At 43.0% G+C, this 21735-nt stretch overlaps 1 protein-coding gene across 5 annotated transcripts in view; it reads right to left on the reverse strand.

The window, feature by feature from the left end:
• Window positions 1-21735, reverse strand: part of RBM20 (RNA binding motif protein 20) — a 104038-nt gene that overhangs the window by 31592 nt on the left and 50711 nt on the right. The window contains exon 2 of one of the 5 annotated variants that reach the window (XM_082765315.1): window positions 17480-17668. The exons of the other annotated variants lie outside the window; for them this stretch is intronic. The gene's annotated coding sequence lies outside the window, so the exon portion shown is untranslated. The remainder of the gene's footprint in view (window positions 1-17479; window positions 17669-21735) is intronic. 5 annotated transcript variants of the gene reach the window in all.

Here is a 21735-nt window from a genome sequence, read left to right on the forward strand (position 1 = left end):
CATCAGCCAAAGTTAGCTCGATCCCTTGCAAAACATTCCTGATTGTAAGGTCATACTGTAAAAAGTAAACAGGAGTTGTTCTCTTTGTTAATTTATTTAACATTAAACGCACAGCTGGGCTACACAAGTGCCTCTGCTGCACAACTAGAAAAACCAGAGATGACCTTTCTTTTCTAAAATATCTCAGCCAGGAGCGCTGCTATAAAGTTTCCATGAAGAAAGCCACAAACCAGGCAAGTTTTCCCCCAGCTCTAGAAGCTAGGAGTTGAAGAGGTGCTTCACCTACTGCAGTATTCATAACGAAATTGCAAATGTTGGCAAGACCCCATTGCTAGAAATAAATTCTGCCCATCTGCTGCCCCTGTAATCCTTATTATGTTTTTAGCATCCAAGAACATTGAGCAACACACGGTGTCGGAGGTAAGGTATCTAGACTGCTGGATTATTTGAGTAATCCTGGCTACAAGAGTGATGAAAAGGCCGAGCACAAAACACATCTATTAGAACAGACTGACAACCCACAGCTTGATTTCTACAATTCGGTGATTTTCAAATGACAAAATTAAGGATGTTAAAGTGCTGCCTGGCACCTTCCAAAACAAAGGAATAATTTTTTAAAATACAAACTAATAAAGTTATGATGTTAGCTACAACTGTGTATTTAGGAAGTATTTAAATTTAGAAATATTTGAACTGCTGCATAGGGAATTAATTTGAATTCTTCAAAAAATGACTAATTCAGAGCTGTGCATATTTTTCTTGCATTTGCCATGAAACTTGCCCATCTTCTAAGATTTTGTATCCCTTCTGCCATGACACTTTTGCCTTTATGCATAATTATATCTACTTGTCAAAAGCTTTGATAGATATAGTTGTTAATATTTTTCACTGCGAAATAATTTGAAACATACATTTTATTTTTCTATTATTGTGTTGATTTCAGAATTAAAATGGAGCAGGATCTGAAGATATCTAAATATTCTAAATGTATGACTACTCTTTGTTAGCCTAGGATTAGATTTAAGACCACATTTGCAACAACATGCTGTTTTTCATCCATTCAAACTGTTTCTGAATCAATTTTTCTAACAGTTAGAAAACTCCGAATTTTTAATTTGGGACTCCTGAACACATCAAAGAGCACCATTTTCTAATTATCCAAGCACAAAATCAATTATATTCTGTGTGAACATCCCTTCCCTGTAACGTATCATTTATTCAAAACACACAGGGCTGCCTTCTTTAAACTTATCCAGAACAACTGCTGCTGCATGAAAAGAGCAAATTGAAAAACTTAAAACTCAATTGCTACATGGGTGAAGCTGAAAAATATTAGGGGCAAACCTAGCCTTCAATTAAAGAATGTACAATTTGACTTCTGTGAAAGTATCTGCTTGTTTCTGAGGACAGAATTCAGCCCCTTGAATTCAATGGAACTGCAAAGCAGTATTTCAAATGCCAGTAAAAGTAAACACAAAATTCAGCAATCTCAACAACATATGTTAATTATTAGAATAACTAATTGTTGTAACAATGTTTTATGTTGTTTTGTGGATCCCACTAAGAACACAGGGCCTAAGTTAATTTTTTTTCTTGTTGAATAAAACCAACACTTACGTCAATAAAGTCCGGTACACTGGTTAAAAGGTGGACACGGGAACTTTTTTCTACACCATAGACTGCATCTGGCTGATACTAAATTTCTCTCTCCATGTGTCCATAAGAAGTATTTTATTTTATTTTTTAGTGAAATTACTTTCTTGGTCATGAAAGCTTCGAAAATCTGCTGAAAGGAGAAAAACCCTCCACTTTTAGACTTTAAGTTCTGAAATCATCTGCTGCAGAATTTTTTTTGCTGAGTTTCTGTTATACTTGATTAAAAAAATATCATGTTTCCCAGTAAGTTCAGCTAATGATAGGGAGCACTAAAAACCCTAAGCTACTTTAATACGTTTGTAAGCTACAAGTAAAACCCTTCTTATCCCAAATAATGACTTTTAAAGTCCTCCATTATACTGCTGAGGGACTAAAATAAAACTCTGGCCAATGTATACATGCACTGTGCCAAGAGAGTTTTGCATATGTTTGGCAACAGTAAACTCTATTATCTGGACAAGCATCCGACCTAGCAGTTAGCTGGAAGATGAAATGTAAAATGTTACCACAGAGCTGCTAAGGTCGAGGTTTACAAAGCTGGGAGGTAAGTGCCTGACTCCCACCAAGAGTCCTTTGGGCTCGTTTGAAATTTTCACCTAAAATGTCCCCAACATTTGTTCATATGCAGAGAAGTCAGACATTTTCCACTGATGACGGTAGAGGATACAGGGGCAAACACAGCAGCTACAACTTGAATAATGGTTGTGATCGTGGACGAGATCTTATGAGGATTTTTAAACTAACTGCTGAGGTGGCATCAGGCTGAATTCAACAACTCTTGATGTACTCATTTAATCCATTCTTGGGAACCTTCCCTGGAAGAGACCTCGCAACCTCCAGGGACAATTCATTGCCTGACTCCCCTACTCTTAGAAGGCCCCTCTTAAAATCTACAGCAGCTCTCTGCTCAGTCATCCAACGCACACCAAGAAGGGTTTCTCTTGTCTTCCTGAAGCCACAGTCATGCCTTCCTTAGATCCACCCCAGCTCCTTTCTCTGCACATCTACTGTACTGCATTTGTTTGTAATGCCCAGTGCAACTGCTTTTCCTCCTAACAGCACAGCACAGCCTGTTCCTGAAGAGCTGTTGCCCACGTGGGAACCAGAGATGGTTGTTTGGAGGGATCACTGGAACTTGGTTGGTCTTACTTTCCACACGGGGATGGCCAGCTCAGTCCTTTCTCCTTTTGACCGTCCAGTGGATTTTTTACATCAGCATTTCACATCGCCCTCATCAATACTGCATCCAGGTTATGCCAGATCCGGTTTGTTGGGATTACTCTGGATTCCTGTGCTGCCTCCAGAGCACTTGTAAATCCTCTCCTCTTGGCAATAACTGCATAATTGTAATGGGTGTTTTGTTCACCCAAGTCATTAATGAAAGTGTCAGATCAACTAAAGACCGCTCCCAAGAAGGGAACCATGATGCATTTTGCCTTCTTCTCTCCAAACACTAGTATTGCAAGGACCTCTCTTCCATGTGGCTGGTTTGCTCTGTGTGCTGAACATACCACATTCTTTCCTCCATGGTTTGGAAAAAAAAAAAAAAGACCCCCCCCAAAAAAAAAAAAAAAAAAAAAGAAACTGCCCTATTTACAGTTTCAAGAAAAAAAAGGCTGGAACTCTGGTGATTCTTATTAAGAACTGCTGCTTTATAGTTATGGGAGAGATGTCTTGCATTACTGTTTAAAATCAACTATACATTTTGGTTTCTTTTCTGTTGGATTTAGACACTTTCAAATGCCAAAGGCAATGCCATAGACAACAACCCACAGTTGCAACATGAGAACAAAACCAGGTATTCTTGAATTTTGCAGTGGCCTTCATGCTTCTTCTCTCCTTTGTTGTATACTGTTATTCAGTACACATTTTACCCTGAAAACATGTCCTATATTGTGTGGAAATCCAGACTGTATATTGGGTATATTTCTGCTTTCTCTCCTGCAACACATATCTCCATAAATATTTAACTGAGGAAAGTTCAACCACTTTCATATAAAGGACATACAGAACTAGCACATCAACCACCTAAACCCAAGGTTACAGGGAAGGGTTTTCAGAAGTTGGGCAAGTTATTGTTCCAGAACATTTAAATGGTGTCCAGTTTGACGACATGCCACGGTATGTCAAGGGCTCTGAGGATTAGTGTGTGCGCAGGAACACTGCTTTACATTTTAAACTTCTGTATCTGGCCATAGAAATCCGGTAAGCCACACTGCAGCCATCTAACTGCAAGCGCTTCCCAAGGAAACGTAATTCTTCATGTACTGAACTTCAAGGAAATTTGTTTAAAAACTTCATTTTCAATATGTGCTAAAACTTGTCAGAAATAGGTATCGTACCAGATCAGTGCCCCCTGCAATATGCTGCAAAGCTCTGACTTGGCACAGAAGTTGTCTCACAGCTTCATAAACTTTGTGGGCAAGCTGCATAGGACTGGCAGCAGCAGGCTGCCCGTGCCTGCCTCCCCAGCGCCTTTCCTGCAACAACCCTCATCTTCTAGGCTTCAAACACCCTCATGGTGCAAAGTCCCCAGGCCGGACGCTCACAGCAGTGCCCCCATAAGAAGAGGAGCTGGGGTTCCCCCATATCTTCAGCGGGCAGGTGCCTGTGCCGTGCCCAAATCACCAGCGGCTCCCACCCAAGAAGTGCAGAGACCAGGGCTTGTTGGAGGCTGAGGGGCAGGGAAGCCTTTGGGGAGTGGAAAAGCAGGATAAAAGATCATAATGCAGACCCACAGGGCTAGCAGAGAGGCCGGGACAGGGGTTAGTGTTGGCAGAAACAGGTAACGGGGTGAGCAGCTCCAGCAGCACCCAAGCTACGGGCAGCAGCACCCGCTGCTCTGCCGCGGCTCAGAGCTCCCAGCGGCGCTCCGAGCCACCCCTACAGGAGAAATGATCTGGAAAGCTCCTTGTAATTAAAGGGAAAAAATGAAAAATAAGCCTCAAAAAAAAAAAAAAAAAAAAAAAGTCAGAAACCCTTCAAAGGCTTTTTACACAAGCACAAAGGACAAATGCCCAACAGGAAAATAATCCTTGGCATACAGTACTTACTAGAAAAGATATTACAGTAATATCTCGCCATACCTTCTGCTAATGTGTTTTCCACGGGGTATTGTTAACCACTACAAAAATAATAAGTTTGAGCATATCAATATCTCACACTGCCTGGAGGCAAAGCAGTTTTCATTTGTATGTAGAAAGTAGGAAGCGTAACGTGGTAGGCAGATAATTTCTCATTTGAATAACCCGTATCTATTTCACAGTAATATAAGACAATATAAAAGCCCTTTTACAGAAGTTATGTCTTCAGTTTGTAGACAAGAAAATGACATATAACTGCAGAAATGCTAAAGTACTAAGAAGGATTTTTACTTCAAAGTAGTTTCATTTGTGTTCAGAGAAAGGATTGTCATTTGTGGGAAAAAATATTACCACTCACCTTTTTATTTATTATATATTATTATATATTATGTTATATATTATATATTAGTCTAATGATATATTTTAAAATTTCAATGAAAAAATTTATTAGTAAATTAAGTCTCTAATTTAAGTCCCTAATGAAGTCTCTAGAGCTGCAGTCAGCTCTCCTAATGAGAGCAGCACGGGCTACAGAAATCACACGTAAATCTGAGCTCTCCTGATTGCACCCTAGGCCAGCCGAAAAGCAACAGCCTGCGACTAAAAGTCACACCAGAGCACTACAATCGCTTTGTAATTATTCTAGTGTCACCTCCTCCTCCAGAAGCTGTCTGAATGCTGCGTGGCACTGAGCACCGCAGCACCAGGGTGCCCAAGGAGGAGCGCTGCAAGAACTCTCATCTGAAGCAGCCAACATGATTTACTTTACCACTGATATTTCCTTTCCTACTTAAAGGAGGAAATCTAAAGGAATAAGAGGGGTTCTCAGTTATTTATTAGTCAGAATTCTGAATAGAAAAGCAGAACCTCTGTGGGTTTCCTAAAATAAATATCACTCAGGTATAAACTCAGGCCTATTTTATAGTTTCCCAGTTTACAGTTTTTAAAACACGTATGTTAGAAATTCCTATTGTTTACACACCCGCACTCATTACTGACACATATAGAGTACATATATACACCAACCTTAGGAAACACACTGACACACACAGACCTAGCTCAGCTGTTACTGAAGCGAGCTGCAAAGCCCTTCCTGATTTCGGTGCAGCCAGAGCAATGCTTCCGTGTCCCCTCTTGGTTATATTCAATTTAAACAAAACATCAAAGAATGCCCTCTTTTCATGAGCTCTTTGAAATCAGACTGCAATACTAGGCCCTAATGTTCGTACTGTTACATGCAAGTAACACGCAGCACAGTTTGGCCTGGAAGCTCTCATTATCTGTTTTGCACTGAACGTTGTTTGCCTTTTCTTTAACGCGTCCAAATTTCTGTGCTAAAGAAATTTTAATGCGAATCTTTTAATGTGAATCTTTATTTATTTTTCTTCCATTAAAAAGCAACAGTTGGTATGAATCAGACTTGAGTGTGTTCCTTCTGGCAGAAAACAGCCTGTGCCAGAAGTGCTGGAACTCTCTGGCTTTGAGAAGTTTAATTTGTTGTCTTGAATAATAAACTGCCATTCAATCAACCCTCTGAAACAAAACATAAAACAGTGCTTAAATCTTGAACGAGGACCAAAAGAGCTTTCCACAAAGAAAACAAAATTGGGGTAGGCATCTTATATTAAATAACGTCAGTTATTGTATTCTCCCTTTTTGTCTGCCTTCAGCATTAATTAGGAGTAACTGACAGTCAATGTGCTTCGAGCGCTGCACGGTAAAATTGATTAGTAGACTCGAATGGAAAATAGGAATCAGTTTTTGATGAAAAATATCAGGTTCCAGAGCACCGCATGTGGCAGTTGTGAGGAAAGGAAAAGTGTGAAGATATTAACCCGTCCACTAACCTCAGCTGGTCATTTGCCCAGCTCTGCTGACAAAACTGTCAATACAAACGGACAGCCTCTGCTCTTTGGTTAAGCAGGGCATTATTCCCATTAGTTCTTGCGTGCTGGTTTTGTCTATTTTTACTTTACTGCATGTGCTCTGCTCGGTAGCTGCAGTCTGTGTGACTAATCAGCCTGTATGACTAAGGTAAAACAGGTTTTAATTCATTCTGCTGGCCTGCACATGAGGTGTTACACCTCATGCTTACTGATGTATCTTTTAATCTCATAACACTCAGGGGCTTGGACTCAGTTTTATTTCCAGTCTGAAAAGATGCCCAAGAAAGTTGCGATCGCTACTCGCTAAATATATAAGTAAATAAATAAATAATTGTGCTGCTTTTCATTAAAATTATCTTATTCATCTCCAAGCTTTTATTTTTTAAAATAAAAGGTGTCTTGATGTATGATGTAGCAATTAAAAAAATAATAATAACGCCATTAACAATATAGGTCTGGTTCTTTCTCTTTTCTTTCTAATCCAAGGAACTCTGTCCGCGAGCTAATGAACACATTCCCAAATTCAACCATCTTTGGAATATTTTGGTGTTTTGACTTCCTTTAGCTTTTGGAAATAAGTTCTGCCCGCTGGTTGTAAATGACATTAACGTAATTCTGCTTTTTGTCTACTCGCAGTGACTTTGAGGCTTATTACAGGGTGGTTAACCATGGAAAATCAATAGGATCCAATTCAGCATGGAATGTCTTTTAAAGGATAAAAGCGTGTTACGAAAAGCTAAGCAGTACGAGCTACTGCACGAAACAGATCAAATCATTAATTTGAAATCAAAGTTAGCCGTCGCAGCCAGAGCTACGTACGCCTGCCTGTTTCGCTTTGTTACGGAAGGCGCCGTGCTTTAAAAGTGAGTTTTAAAGGTGACCATGAGCCCATGCTCGGCTTGGCAAATTAGCGTACATCTTACCTTTCTGCGACATGTAAGGCTGCGGGCGGCAGCGCGCGGGTGCGGAGGAAGCGGGGCCGGGAGCCGATGTCCGCGTTACGCACATGCCTCCCAATAACATCCCATTGACATTCTACCTGCTCCCTGCGCGCCGTCTAGTTACAAGCTTCCTTCCAGAAAGTCACAACTTTAGGAATGAAGAAAAAAAAAAAAAAAAAAAGGAAAAGGGAAAGCCAACCCAGCCCAAATGGAGGACTGGAAGGCAGTCACGTGGCTGCCGGGAACCATTCTTGTTGCATTACACGCAGCAAGTGTGGATGGCAAACAATATCAGTTGATGTTTATGCCATATGGTCTCGGTCTCTCCACATTTCAGCACCAAAATCCTGCTTCAGCACAGTGTAAAGCCATGGGATCCTACTGGGGAGAGGGTCACAGTCTAATTAGGCGAACTGCGGAAAAAATGAGCTATGCTAATGAACAGTGAGAGGGACTGGCTGCTACAGCACAAGCCCTTGCTCCGGAAAGCAATGAGCGTTATCCAGACAAAGTTTTAACAAGAAATTGCAATTTCTAAAAATGCACACTCAATACTTTGTGTTTTAACCCCTGAGCAATTTGTGAGGAGACTTGCTGCCTCCCAAGGGCAGCGGAGGCTTTGAGGAAAGGCAGTGCTGGTCTTTGGGATAATGTTATTGCTAAAATCAGCTATCTGCCTTCTCGGAAACAGCCAGCAGAAACTCGGTAAAGGAAATTCATGGCCGAGTGCTAAACCGCTGCCCCCAGCACACACGAAGGCTGACCTGTGCCACACGCTCCGTTGCGATCAAAGCCGGGCGAGAGGCAGCGCCGGACCTCACAGCCTTCCTGCGGGGCTGGGCTCAGCCGGTCCCTCCCCGCTGCCGTCCCTGCCATGTTAAACCAAAAGCTTTTCAAGAACGAGTTTTGCACCTTCCTAAACCTAAATACTTCCAAACTGACTTCCAAAATTGTTGACCTTTCCCGTATTTCACGTTATTCAAGGATTAACAGAAAATGCAAAGTTTGGGTACAAAAAGCGCTATTGTTCTGCCTCTGCTTATAACACACCACAGCACACACTTAATTAAGAAGCTAGAGGTGCGTACCCCTGTAGCCAGTCAGGCCTCCTCTTTACAGCTGTTTAGCTGGCCACTCAACTAACCTGGGACACGGCAAAAGCTTATTGAACTGGCTTGGAGCAATTAATAGCATTAGTCTTGGGAATATTTAACAATAGCAGGGGCTTTGCGTACGTGACACGGTCCTACAGAAGAAACCACTGCAGTACTTCACACTTGGATATACTTTGAATACTTCACATGAGGGGACAAAGGGGAGCCCTCAGGGGTCTCCGTCCAGGCTTTCTAATTTCCTTTCTGTCCTTCCTTCCTCCTTCAGGTGCCACGTCAGAGCGCTCTCCCCACCTCTCCAAAGGAGAAAACTGCTGTACAAGTCTCTGGCCCTTCTCCAAAAGAAAAAGCCATGTCTTTAAGAGATGGCAAAGCCTGTGACTGAAAGGGGGAAGGCACTTAACAGGTGGTCCAAGGGTGTTCCTTCCCACATGCGACTCCCATCAGGAAGCAGCGGAAAATTTGAGGGAAGGAGAAGGAATTAGCAAAACCTGTGGGGCTTTTCTAAAGCCTGCTGCATCTCCCCTCTGCAACAGGCGCCCTCACGCTGTCCTCTGCATCTGTGTTACATTAAACAGAATGAGGAAACACAAACCAACTCGCACTCGAAGCTGAACTCTCCATTTCACGCAAACCGCAGGACAGCCACGTGAAACACATATGGCAAACTCAGCCTGGGAACGGCGGCGAGACCTTTCCGGCCGGGCGCGGAGCTAATCCTTGCAGTGCCTGCATATGGCTCGGCACCGGGCCCTGCCTGGGTCAGCAGGAGGGCCTGCGTGTTTTCCACCCAGCCAGGGCAGCGAACAACAAAGGGGAGCAAGGCGAGTAACGTGGGCAACTTGATTTCAGAAAACGCTGCCTAGCATGCAGGCTGCACGCTCTCTGATCTCTCCAGAGAGGGAGAAGATTCACTCTCTCCTCTCTGTTAGTTCTCCCCAACCTGCATTTTCGTCTGTCATCGGGTACTTGTGTTTCGCTTCACACCCAGGGAAAGAACTTGCCCCAGACCAACAATGTTCCAGGCAATCGGGCAAATCTCATTCCTGTGGCGTACCCTTGCCCCCTCTATCTGCTGAGCTGGGAGAAAAATAATAATAATAATAATAATAAAAACCCTATAAATTTATTCTGGTCTTTCCCCTACAGAAAGACCAGAATAAATTAGGCAACATGCATTATAACACGCCCTTCCAGTCCCTTTGCTACCTTAACTAAAAGCAACCAAAAATAAACGTTACTTGTGGAAGTAAATCCCATTGAGAGAGAAATGTGAGACTATGAAGTCCCTCAGCTGGTTATGTTTCAGCTGGGAGCCTCTCCATTGTTCTCGGATAGAACAACGTGCTGGCCTCGATGCCCGCAGTGTGGGCACACGCACGGGCTCCCACCTGCCTGACACCCTCTGGTAAGGTGACAGCATCCTTCCAGGTGCTGGGGAGACTTAGAAAGGCTCACTGACTGCCTTGAACATTGGTGGAGGTATGAAAAATAAATAAATACAATCATTCAGACCATTTGTGTCATGAAAAAAAAAAAAAGGCAAGAATGAAGTAATGCAGCTGAGAACAAATTCTAGCTGAGCAGATGGCACACATAGTGAGAAACCATCAAGTCAAAGGCAATAATACATCTGATGGAGAGCTGTGAGCACTGCAGTGCAGCTTTTCAGGAAATTTTGCTCTCTAACACCCTACTTAAGGGGTTGTTTTTGGTGCAGCTTTCTAATTCAGAGGTCAACCTCTTCATATAAATTCCTTAGCATAATCTCTGGACTCTGATATCTTAATGCATTTAAAAATCTCTCTCTTTTTTTTTTTTTTTTTTAAATTGAGCACACACACATGGAAGAATCAAATTCTGCCCTTGTCTATGGAGTTTCTGGATTGCAGTATTAACGTTACAGAAACCCATCAGTACGTCATTTGGAAAACATTCTGAAAAGTCAGATGCATTGATGCAAGCCAAGCAGGGTTGTGACGGATCGATTTGAATATTTAAACAGCAGAATTCAAAAAAATATTGTACAGAGAACTCCAGATATGGGAGCATCCCCACTCAGAGAAGATTACTGAACAAACAACCCATCCTGAAGCCTGTATGGGGCACGAGCCTGCAAACCTCCTGGCATAAATTGCCACCTCCAGGTGGGGTAGGAGGCAGCTTCTATCTGGACTCCACACAATCGCGCTTTGTAGCCCTGCTTTCTGTCACAGCCCAAGGAATGGGGTGCTGGCAAACAGAACTGCGGTTGGATCCCCTGTAAGAATTTCTAACAATCAAATAAGTTCTTCTAAATGACCTTGTTAAATCCATCCCAAGTTTTAAAATTAAATATTAACGGAGCGGTATTTTCTTCCCTCAAGGAAGAAGACAAAGAAACTGTCTTCGTATTTCATGCAGAAAATTTCACATATATTTTTTTTGTTTTTACCAGTTACACTCCTCCTAAGCTCCTACTGTTCTCCATATAGCAATATTTGAAAAAGGTGATTAAAAAGCCAACCCAGCTATGATCGTTTTTTGCAGCCAGCATCACAGCCCGATTTGTTCAGGACAGCAAACCGGCTTCCTTATCAGGACTGGAAACAGGCTTCATGCACAGCTTGAGACAGACAGAAACACTGAAGGTCTGTCTTCTCATCTTATCTACTAAGGACTGAAAATACCCCACAGAAGTACTGCAACTCCAACATTTTTGGGTTCTTGGACATCAACATTTTTGAAGGACCACAAGCAAAGCCACCCGAAATTCAGAAATACTTTTCAAAATGACCAAGAAACCAAACAAACCTTGTCATGGTCTTCTATGTTTATGGGTGCGACTGCTGTTGGGTAGATCGTAAAACAGGCCCGTATCAGAATTGCAAACTTATTTTTAAGTTAGTTGCTTGAATGTCTGCAAAGAGGAAAGCTTCAGAGACTGGCAACATTAGATAACTGCTGATAAAAACTACCCAGGCTGCAGCGTGTTGCTGCTGCCAGGGTCAGCCACTGCTCTCTGGCCTCAGAGCTGTAAAATCCAGTTTTGTGAGGGTTGAGGCACCCCCTAAGTGTAATTGGATGAGACATCTGCGTCGTCCTGCACTTCTAAGGGCTTGCTCCCATGTGCAGGCAGAAGATAGTTACCTGCTTTTATGCTCTTTTTCCTTCATGTTCTTTTTCCTTCTTTTCTCTCATTCCTACAGCTTTTTGTACTGCAGCCCATGGCGAGTGCAATGGTTCATTATCACACAGGGAAACAATCCTCTAGGGATGAGCGTGGCTCAGCACACGAGATTACCAGAGCCCAGCCCTTCGGTAGCTCTGTAGGGCGTGCAGAGCTACGCTAAAAAGGTCTTTTCCTGTCTTGTATGTCCGTGTCGGCGGGTGCGATGGAGACAGCCAGTCCCGAGTGCCATCTGCCACCCTACATGTGAGCATCACATTCTGCTGCCCCTCCACATGCCTGGCTGGATTAGCTGATGTCAACAAGATAGTGTCACCCTTCCCTACAAGGGCACGCGTGGGGCCGCCAGCTCCGTATGCACCGAAGCCGGGGGGGGGGACTGGGGGCACGGGACGGGCACAGCACACGCTTCGGGTCTTAGGAGGCAATGCCAACCAACTTCTGACTTGAACCAGGATCTGGGAACGGGGCCAGCACCTTCCCCTGGGGCAGAGCAGTCAGACGCAGTGAGAGTCGTGGATAAAAACCTGTTGCGAGCAAGGTGAATGAAGGCCCAGTGCTGCGTGCTGCTGGCCTTTGTCGCTCCTCGTTTCCCATTCTCTCCAGGCTTTGCACAGCTGGTGGGGTGAATGCTGTGGCTCTTGAACTTCAGAAAGCAATGCTGGAAAGGAAAGGCTCAAACACCTGCCCAGCCTGGAGCATCTCGAGTTCTGTATGTGGTGCATTTATCACAGGCACCCCAGAGGCAGTAGGGAACAAAACCAGACTGTAACGGGTGCTTCTCCTGTCCTGGGAACAGCACCATCCTGCTGGGGAAGCTGCTGGCCTGGGGCATGAGCGAGGACATCCTGACAGCCCTCCTGATCCAAGGAGGGAAGAGGACAAAGAGCACCAGGTCTACAAACAGACCACACAGCGAGAGAAATGAGGTCGTGGAAATGAAGCCAAAGACAGGCTCAAAGCTGCTCAGAGGTGGTAAGTCTGAGGCTGAGCAGAAAGTGAAAACACCAGCTAGAATGCAAGCAGGATGACCGGTTAGAATGTGTGTTCTTCCTCCTGAAATGCCTACCTTAAGGAAAAAAATAAAATAAAATAAAATTAAAAAAAAATCACATAAAGTGGCAGAATATAAAGGCAAAATGCTGCATGAAAATCACAAGAATAAGGCTAAGGCTTACATATCCATACTAACACATAAGATGAGCCATTTTAATAACATCCCTACCCTGCTTCTGCCCAGGAAAACATGCTGATACAGGCTGGGAAATCTGAGCAGCAGCTCATGTGATGCAGACTTCTGACATTCCCCCAGACGTGACTAAGCTTAAACAAGTGGCATTATCTGGTGCGCCTGAAAGCAAGACAGGAACAACATGATCGTGCAGCTTTTTTTGGTACCACACAAAATGTTCCTGTCTGGATGGGGTTTGGGAAGTAAAGGATATTAGGGACAAGTCAAAATTTGCCTGTGGTTTTCATGATCTTGCCAGTCTGAACATAGAACGAGAGTGCTGAGAGTTACCATGAACGTAGAGAACAGCAGATCCATGAAAATGTCTATAATTGAGCTGACATGATACACCACCACAAAAATAACCATTACAGAAAATACAAACGTAGCTAGAAATAGAGCCTGGAAGGGCCACTCCTAGCCAATTTGGAAACTTTTACATCATTGCAAATATAGTGATTCTTAAAGTCTGCTGCCTCTGGATGGAGAATTAAACTGTTGGTCATCACAAGTACTATTTTCAGTCATAAAGCTGTACACAGAAATGAGCGCTATATTAGCTAAATAAAAGAACAAAAGCAAAGTGAATACAAAGTTGTGATGTGAAGCTCAGATGCTGTGGCTCTGATGTGCGTGCAGAGCTCAGGAACAGCGAGCTCAAGTAGCCCCTGTGCGAGCACAAGCTAAAGGCTCACAGTGCAACGCACACAGCTCCTGCACAGCAGTTTCTTTTATCCTTAGTTAGTTTTGTACTCCACTCACAGGGGCTTTGAAAAGAAAAGAAAAGAAACCCTTGAGATGACAAATGAAGACTTCTGCTTTTAAATAAATTTATCCAAAGGTCACCACCTAAAAACAGAAGGTCGGGTCTAAGCTCTGAGAATCAGAATAATTCATTTAACAACAAAGCAATGCCACCAGCAGACTCTTTACTGACAAGCCCTTCAAAAAAACTCAGTTGTTTCATTACTAACTGCAGTGGTAATAACTATCTTCCCAAAGGCTGATTGCTTTGTTACTGGTGTCTTTATCTAAATATATATATATATATATATATATATATATAACATACGTCTGGCCTTAAAGAAAGCCTCTTCAAATACAAACTGATTCATCTTTCCATATAAAGACACTTAAACTTATCATTTCAAATCTTTCTTATCATTTAGCTCAGCAATTAATTGAGATGCTCATTGGCTGATACTGCCACCCAATGGCTTTTTGGTTACTAACAGCTGGAAGAAGAAGAAAAAAAAAAAAAAAAAAAAAAAAACAGAAAAGAAAAGGAACCAAAAAAAAAAAAAAAAAAGCAGATGCTTGTTATTACTGTGGAACCAGTTCTGCCTCTGCTTTGGGAACAGAAAGTGCCTGGGCAGGGCACTTCCACTAAAAAAGACCTTATGAAAAATGAATATATATGAAACATTAAAATAGTCATTTGAGGAAGATGGAAAAGTGGGAAGTTCTCAGAATTCCACCTGAATATTTGCTCCAGCACCTCAAACAAGAAATACAGGCGAGAGACCAGCTGGGTGCAGCCGCTTGCTGCTGCAGGCTGGGCACATCCACGTGCTGCTGGGGATGTCCAGGGCCAAGCAGCAGCCTTCTCCTCCTCCCTGGGCTGACCAGCAAGCAGAGCTGCCAACAGGCAATTTTCTTCCTGACATTCAAGAACCAACCAGGATTTTCAGATGGAGAACCCAAGCACTCAGTTTGCCCAGCAGGAACACATTTATTTGCAGGTGTGGTGACAGGCCCCAGTACTGCATATGGGAAGCTGGGGGGCTAATGCCACCCCAAAACTGCCGGGAGGATGTATGCCTGGCTCAGCTCAGCGTTACCTGGTATACAGAAAATGCTGGCTGGCCCTCAGGAGGATTAGTGAGGGAGAGGGATCAAACAGGTTATCTTGCAGCCTCTGAAAATGTATCTGTGTAGAGAAATCAAAAGGGTCCTCAAGAAGAGAAGGAAAGGAGTTAAGACAAAGACCAAGAAATACAAAAAATTGTCTCCATCTATGCACTCAAATCCACATGAGAGATTTCTCTGCCCAGGATTAGTGCCTGTGATGTAGCTCTGTCACATGGATGCAATTACCTTTCTGCACAAGTTGGTTAGAGGTAAATTAAGTACTTAGAGGCTGAAAACACTAGCTCTGCTTCCAAGGACTTTATCACCAAGCCAAGAGTTCCCACCGGGAGTGCTTACAACAGCAGGAGGAAGGAAAAGGAGGCGCTTCCTGCAGAGGTGGGACCCCGAGCCCAGGGCACCCCGTGTCCTCCCAGCATAGTGGCTCCGTGCCGGGACCCAGCCTCCCAGCACGTGCTGGAGCCGTCTTTAGCCATGTCCCAGTGCCCGGGGGACACCACGTGTAACACACCCGTGGTGGACAAAGCACAGTGCAAGGAAGAAGCTGGGTTTGTCACATCCAGCCTGGCACAGGCTCACCGGTTTGTGTAACAAGGGTGTTGCCCTTCTCATTTCCCTTTCCAGTCCCAAGCAGCCCTAAAAACATCTCCCTGCCTTTGGTCGAGACAGCCCTGATTGCATGGGCACTATTTCTGCTGGAGCTGGGGAGGCACCAGGGTTGCATCCACCAGGACAAACCCCCAAAACCGGCCTTAAACCACTCCTGATCCAGCCAAACACCAGCTCCATCAGCAGTGTGGGCCAAAACCCAAGAGTTGTGCTGAAACCTGCAGGGAGCAGGACTGCAGCAAGGAAAGCAACAAATTTGTTTTTTCTTCAAAAGGTCACAGAGGGCGGTAGAAATATGATGCTGCATTATTACGTATGCTACACGGCCCCACTGATTTTTTGCTTTAATTCACAAATAATTTAATTCACAAAGCAGTGTACTGTGTGGTAACCTATTCTTTTTGTCCCTTTGTTGCTAGCAAACAAACAGATCCTGCTTTTCTTTCTCAGTCTGCTCTCGATGAAAAGGTCATGATGAAAAGCATTTTCATGGGCATTTGATATGTCAGAAGCAGTGTTAAAATAAGTCCCTTCAATATAGCAGCAATTTACTTTCCACATAGAAAGTGTAAAAAATTACAAATTTCTGTAATACAAAATTGCAAAGTAAAAAATTGCAAATTTCTGTAATAGGAATTAAAAATATATATATATAGCTAAAAAATGCTGATTTTCCTTTTAGAAAAGTTTTGTAAATGTTTTGTTCTGTATGCAGAGCAGTGTAAGACATCCACAAAGAAAACACCAAGACAACAGAGCCACGACTGTTTTCTGCTGGCTGTGCACGCAAGGCATCTTTCTCCGCAGACAATTACTACGTGAATGGGGATGGAACAACCACTAGATGGGGATGTCCAACTTCAGAATATTACAAACCCAGTAGGAGACTTATGGTCACCCTGTGCAATAAAACTTTCTCAAACTATTAAAACCAAACAAAAATAAAAATAAAAAATAAAACCATTCCTGCATTCTCTCCATCTTCCTCTCTGCCAAGGTAAGGACAGATGAATTGACTCATGAGGCCCTAGGCAACCTGATCCGGTGGTTGGCATCCCTGCCCACAGCAGGGAGTTGGAACTCGATGATCTTTAAGGTCCCTTCCAACCCAAGGCATTCTATGATTCTATGAAAACAGGTAGAAAATGATATCAGCTCAATGTATGTATTCCTAAACTGAGATTAAAGTAGTTTCAATAAATATACAGAGAAGACAAAATGCTGCTGCATCTCCCCTGACCTCCTGGCAGTTTCTCATACTTCTGACCATCTATCTCCCTTCTCTGACAAGGCATCTTTTGGGCCTTCCCTTGATTTTGGTCTTCCTCCCATCTGTCTGCCCTCTTCTCTACCTTGCCATCCTTACGCATCCTCTCCTTTCCCATCCAGCATCTGGCTGTCACATTTTGCTACTCCTCTATCCACAGCCTTTTCCTTTCAAGCATCAGCTAGAACTTAATGCACATCACCTATCTTAATCAATGGGACACCCATCCCTTCACACCACTTTTTTGGCCCCAACCCCTTCAACCCATAACAGAGTTGCAGCACATATGTCCCCCCTCTTCTAATAGTTCAGTATTTCTCAAGGCGTGAAGGATATGATCTCAGTCCTCACCTTCAGACCCTTCACAGCACTGACAACACTCTTTTCTTTCTCACTTTATCAGCTTTGGATTCCACCCGCTCCTCACGAGTGCATTGAAATTCAAGGACCCTTTTCCCTCCATCTCAAATCCCCTCAACTAATATTTCCCTTCTCCCCAGTGTCAGAAAGCAAATGGCCAAGTAATCATGAATGGAGAAGTAGAGCTGTGGGGAACCACTCCGAGATACTCAAAGATATTTCAGACATCATTTCAAAATTGTAGCATATATCAAGAGAAGGATGCGCATGAAGTCAAGCTCCTCCCGTGTGCTCACCTTTACATACTGGTGGCCTCAGCTTGTAACTGCAAGAGAATTTGATTACAGCTTCCAGGCAATGCAGACAATCTCATGCAGGAATGATACCATCTGAACATGATTACTTGCTTTAAAAGAGCACATGGGAAGCTCTTAAGTGTACAAAAAGCTGTTTTGAACAAATCCACAGCAGACACCTGGGGAACCCTGTAAAGAGTTGCAAACAAAACTCATTTTATTGCCTTGAAATCAGCAGTACACCTTTTAAAATGTCAATGAATATAAGAGTAAAAAATGGTTAACAAAAGTAAGAAAAAAAAAGGTTATAAAGGTTTCTCTAGGCCTAATGTGCAAAATCTAGGATTTATTTCTAAAGCTGCATTTCAGTTAAAAGTTAATGTCCAATATGTTTCGTCATGGCTTTCAACTAGAAAATGAAAGTAAATACAGAAAGCCCCGCAGGCTGAATTCTTGCCCTACCACTTGTCTTGGCCAAAGATGAAATACTTATTGATCTCAGCAGTACAGGCTCAGCCTCTGCTGGGAATTTGCTGCAACAGATCTGAGATCTGAGGAGACGCCACCAATGCTCACACAGGAGGCTCAGTGCATTTACAGTACCAAATTTAGTCCAAAATTTGCATATGGACGAGTGCACAGTGATAGACTAAAACCAACTAAAGCTGTCATGATTCTTTGAGAATTACATGGAACTAATTCAGGTGTATCTTCTGATTTATGATTAAGATACATTTAAAATATATGTACATAGAGAAAGACTTCCTCATTTTAATTGACTTCTCAAGTATATGCTCAAAATAAACTGCAGGACAAAGTCACTATAGACTGCTGAAGACCCAAGGAGGGTGCTTACTTTGCTCCCCTTGCTTGTTTTCAGCTACAGGTACCGTGTGCAGTCAAAGAGCTCCCACACCTCCCAAGCTGCAGGATCTGGTAAACCTCAGACAGGCTCATTGCAGCCCCTCTTGTGCTGTGTCTCTGACTCTAAAAGGGCATTTCACCATTTGCACTGGCATCCTGTGCAGTCGATTATGCTGTGGAATTCCTTCCCATCAGGCATGAAGAAAATAATTCAGCGCATTATGCTCGAGCATACCAGCATCTGGGTGGGCACTCCAATTTATTAAAAGAATAACTATATGTGAGCATCAGAAAAGATTTTAACTACAGCTCCATGAAAGATCCTGCGCAGAGATCTCTTGAGGAGCTGCGGACAATACTCCCAAAAGGAAACCTGAGCCCATCCTTGGAATTACAACATCATCCACTACAGCAAGGAAGCATAAAACAGCTCATTAGCAGCCCTATCAAGTAGCGGACCTAAAGCCAGCTCCAAAGTTGCCCACACCTGTCTGCCTATAGTGCCTGCCAAAAAGCCAAATTCCACCGAGGGAAGAATCCTCGTCCCACTTGTACATCTGGATGCTACGACACCCAATATGCCCCGGGGGACTCACAGGTATGATGGCAGCAGGGCACACAGCAAGGGAGACAAGAGGAGCAGAAAGGCTCTTGTGCTGTAAGACCCCCCACCCAAATGATTGCGTTTCACACCACTCTTTTGAATGTGAAAACCCAAATGCCATTAGAAGTATCCATCACTTTGGAGAAGCACTAGGAGTAGTCCAGCAAAAATTATTCCATGTCCTGGAACAACTATTTCTGGTATGTCTTGTTCATGTATAACCTGAAAGCAAAAGAGCCCTACTATTACCTTAAGAACTTATTTACTGTTGGCGTCCCAAATTGTTCTTTTGAAAGACTAGGTGCAAAATATTTTAATAATGTAATAGTTACTCTATAGTTTCCCCCTAAACCCTAATGCCACAGCTGAAAGCCTTAACAATGATAAAGCTGAACAGAACTCCTAACACAGAGCCAGAAAATCCGTCTTTTCACACACCATCATTCACCACGACCTGAATACTTCATTAGTCTCCCAGGATCTGTTTTGTAGAAGTAGTGGGATTTTCGTTAACATGCTTTATATATGCTTTTATAAAGTGCTTTTCTCCAGACTACAAATAGCACAACCACATCATACAACACTACGAAAGATGGGCACAGCTTCAGCTAGGACACGGACATTTTATCCCTGTGGAAATGTTCTCTAACCACAGTGAACTGCAAGATCCATGATTATACAAGATGATTGAAGGGGTAAGAGGAGAGAAATGCCTTTTTTAATTCTGTGGGGGGGGGGGGGGGGGGGGGAAATGATTTCACAGATTTCACCTCTCTGTAACAATGTCTTGGAAGAGTGAAAAAGAAATCCTCTTTAACACAAGGGATGTATTTGTGTTCCTTCCTGCTATAATCAGCGTTACTGCTATCAGAATTTACCGCAGCTTTACAGGGACTCATCTGGCAAAAGGAAGGAAAAAGCCAGGAAGCTGAGCACAGAGTGAAGCAGGAATAAGGGGAAGGTGTAAGGGGAAGGTGTGAGGAGGAAGGCAGCTGACTTGGGAGTAGCGCAGGAGTTCAGCAGTTGGAAGGGCTGGTTCCTGACCCGTGTGAAAGAACCTGCAGCCTCAGCTGGAGATAAAAGTTCTCAGAAGCCTGGTCAGTTATGTACTAAGTAGAGGTTTGTGTTGCAGTAACAGGTCACGTATCATGGCAAAAAGTGCATGAGATAAGTTCAAAAGGCTCCTAGTTACACGTAGGAGGACAGTAGCTGATAGGAACCTACTTTCAAGGCTTCACCTCCCTAGTATGGCATTGAAACACCTCATTTTTCCCCTACTGTGTTTTACCATTTATCTTAAACAGAAAATTTAAGGTATCCCTACTTCTGGGAAAAGGGCTATAAAAAAATCTGGTAAAAGGTAACGTCTGCAGTAGGCTTTTTAAGATAGTTACCTACCTTATGGAGAAAATAATAATCAGATCCATTACCAACAGCCGCAGGTTCTTCTAGCACATGAAGGACTGTACCCTTACGGAAACCCAGAGCATCAGCAGCTCCAACTCAGTGCTGGAGGATGCAGACTGCCCTGTCTAACGCACTGCTGCCCTGCACCATCACCCGTCCATCACGGAAGCAGAACTTGAAAACCCCGCATGCTGTTGGGATAAAAACTTAAGTCCTAACCAGTACCCCCTTCCAAAACAACATATACTGTTTTTTTTTTTTTTTAATGTGTTATGCATAACCAGTGCCCAGCTGCACAGTAGATGGCAGTAAATCTTCACTTGTCACCGTTACAGACCCTCCGGCTTCACTCCAGAATTGAAAGAATTTGTGAACACATTTATGGCATTCTCCAGCATGCTGTAGGAGTAAACTCAGCTCAGCTACACTCATCTTCAGCTTTCTCATCAACCTTTTCCATAGGTATATGCACACGTATGGCATTATTATTTCACACATGGCTCATTCTCAAAGCTTTTTTATTAAGAAAAAGCAATGGGATGTACGTGCAGCTTAGCACTATCAGATGAAGACTGGCTTATTTCAGTGTAATATAATCCAAAAATGTATGAAACTTAAAACAGAGAATTCTTAATCACAGCTGTAAATGTGTTGACACATAGAGGGTGAGGAAGGGAAAAACGTACTTGGTGTTGCTGACAGTGTGTCAAAGAGTATTACCAGAAAGGGAAGCAAGCTACAGCACATGATTTGGACAACACCTTGGGACACAGGATTTTATCTTGATTTAGATTTTCTTCCACAGAAAAACATCCTCCTGCTGCTGAGCTCCCTTGCAAAGCTCTGAATCTCACTTACTTGAGCTCTTAAATGATCATTATTTAAGCATTAAGAAAGCTTTAAAATGTTCCACATCCCAGTTCTTGTGGGGTACGTTGCTAAATCATGTTTCATCTATGGATATCAGCTCCCAGCCATTTAGAGGCCACGTGAAGCCATAACAATTGAGATAAGAAAACTATTTTCATAAAGGGTTTGATCCAGAACACTGACTGGAAGAAGTGTTTCCAGTTCCCTGACTGGTGTTTGGATCAGGCCCAAGGTGAACAAAGGTTTGCCAGACCAGCATTTTGATCACATTTAACAACATTTAAGTGGCCATAATTTCAGTGAAATTGTACCGTTCACAGCAGCGAGGCAGTCAGTCCCGTAAGTGCCTTCTCTTCACTATGAAGCGTATGAATGAAGCTCATCTCTAAACACAGTTATGCCTTGTGGTGTTCCAGAGGCTCATAAAAAGAAATGAGGAAGCACAAAACAATCTCTTTTTATATAATACTAATTAAATTAGATTAATATTGTACTAACTTGTAACAGCAAA

The sequence above is a fragment of the Aythya marila genome, assembly GCF_965140915.1.
Source record: "Aythya marila genome assembly, chromosome: 7".
Lineage (NCBI taxonomy): Eukaryota > Metazoa > Chordata > Aves > Anseriformes > Anatidae > Aythya > Aythya marila.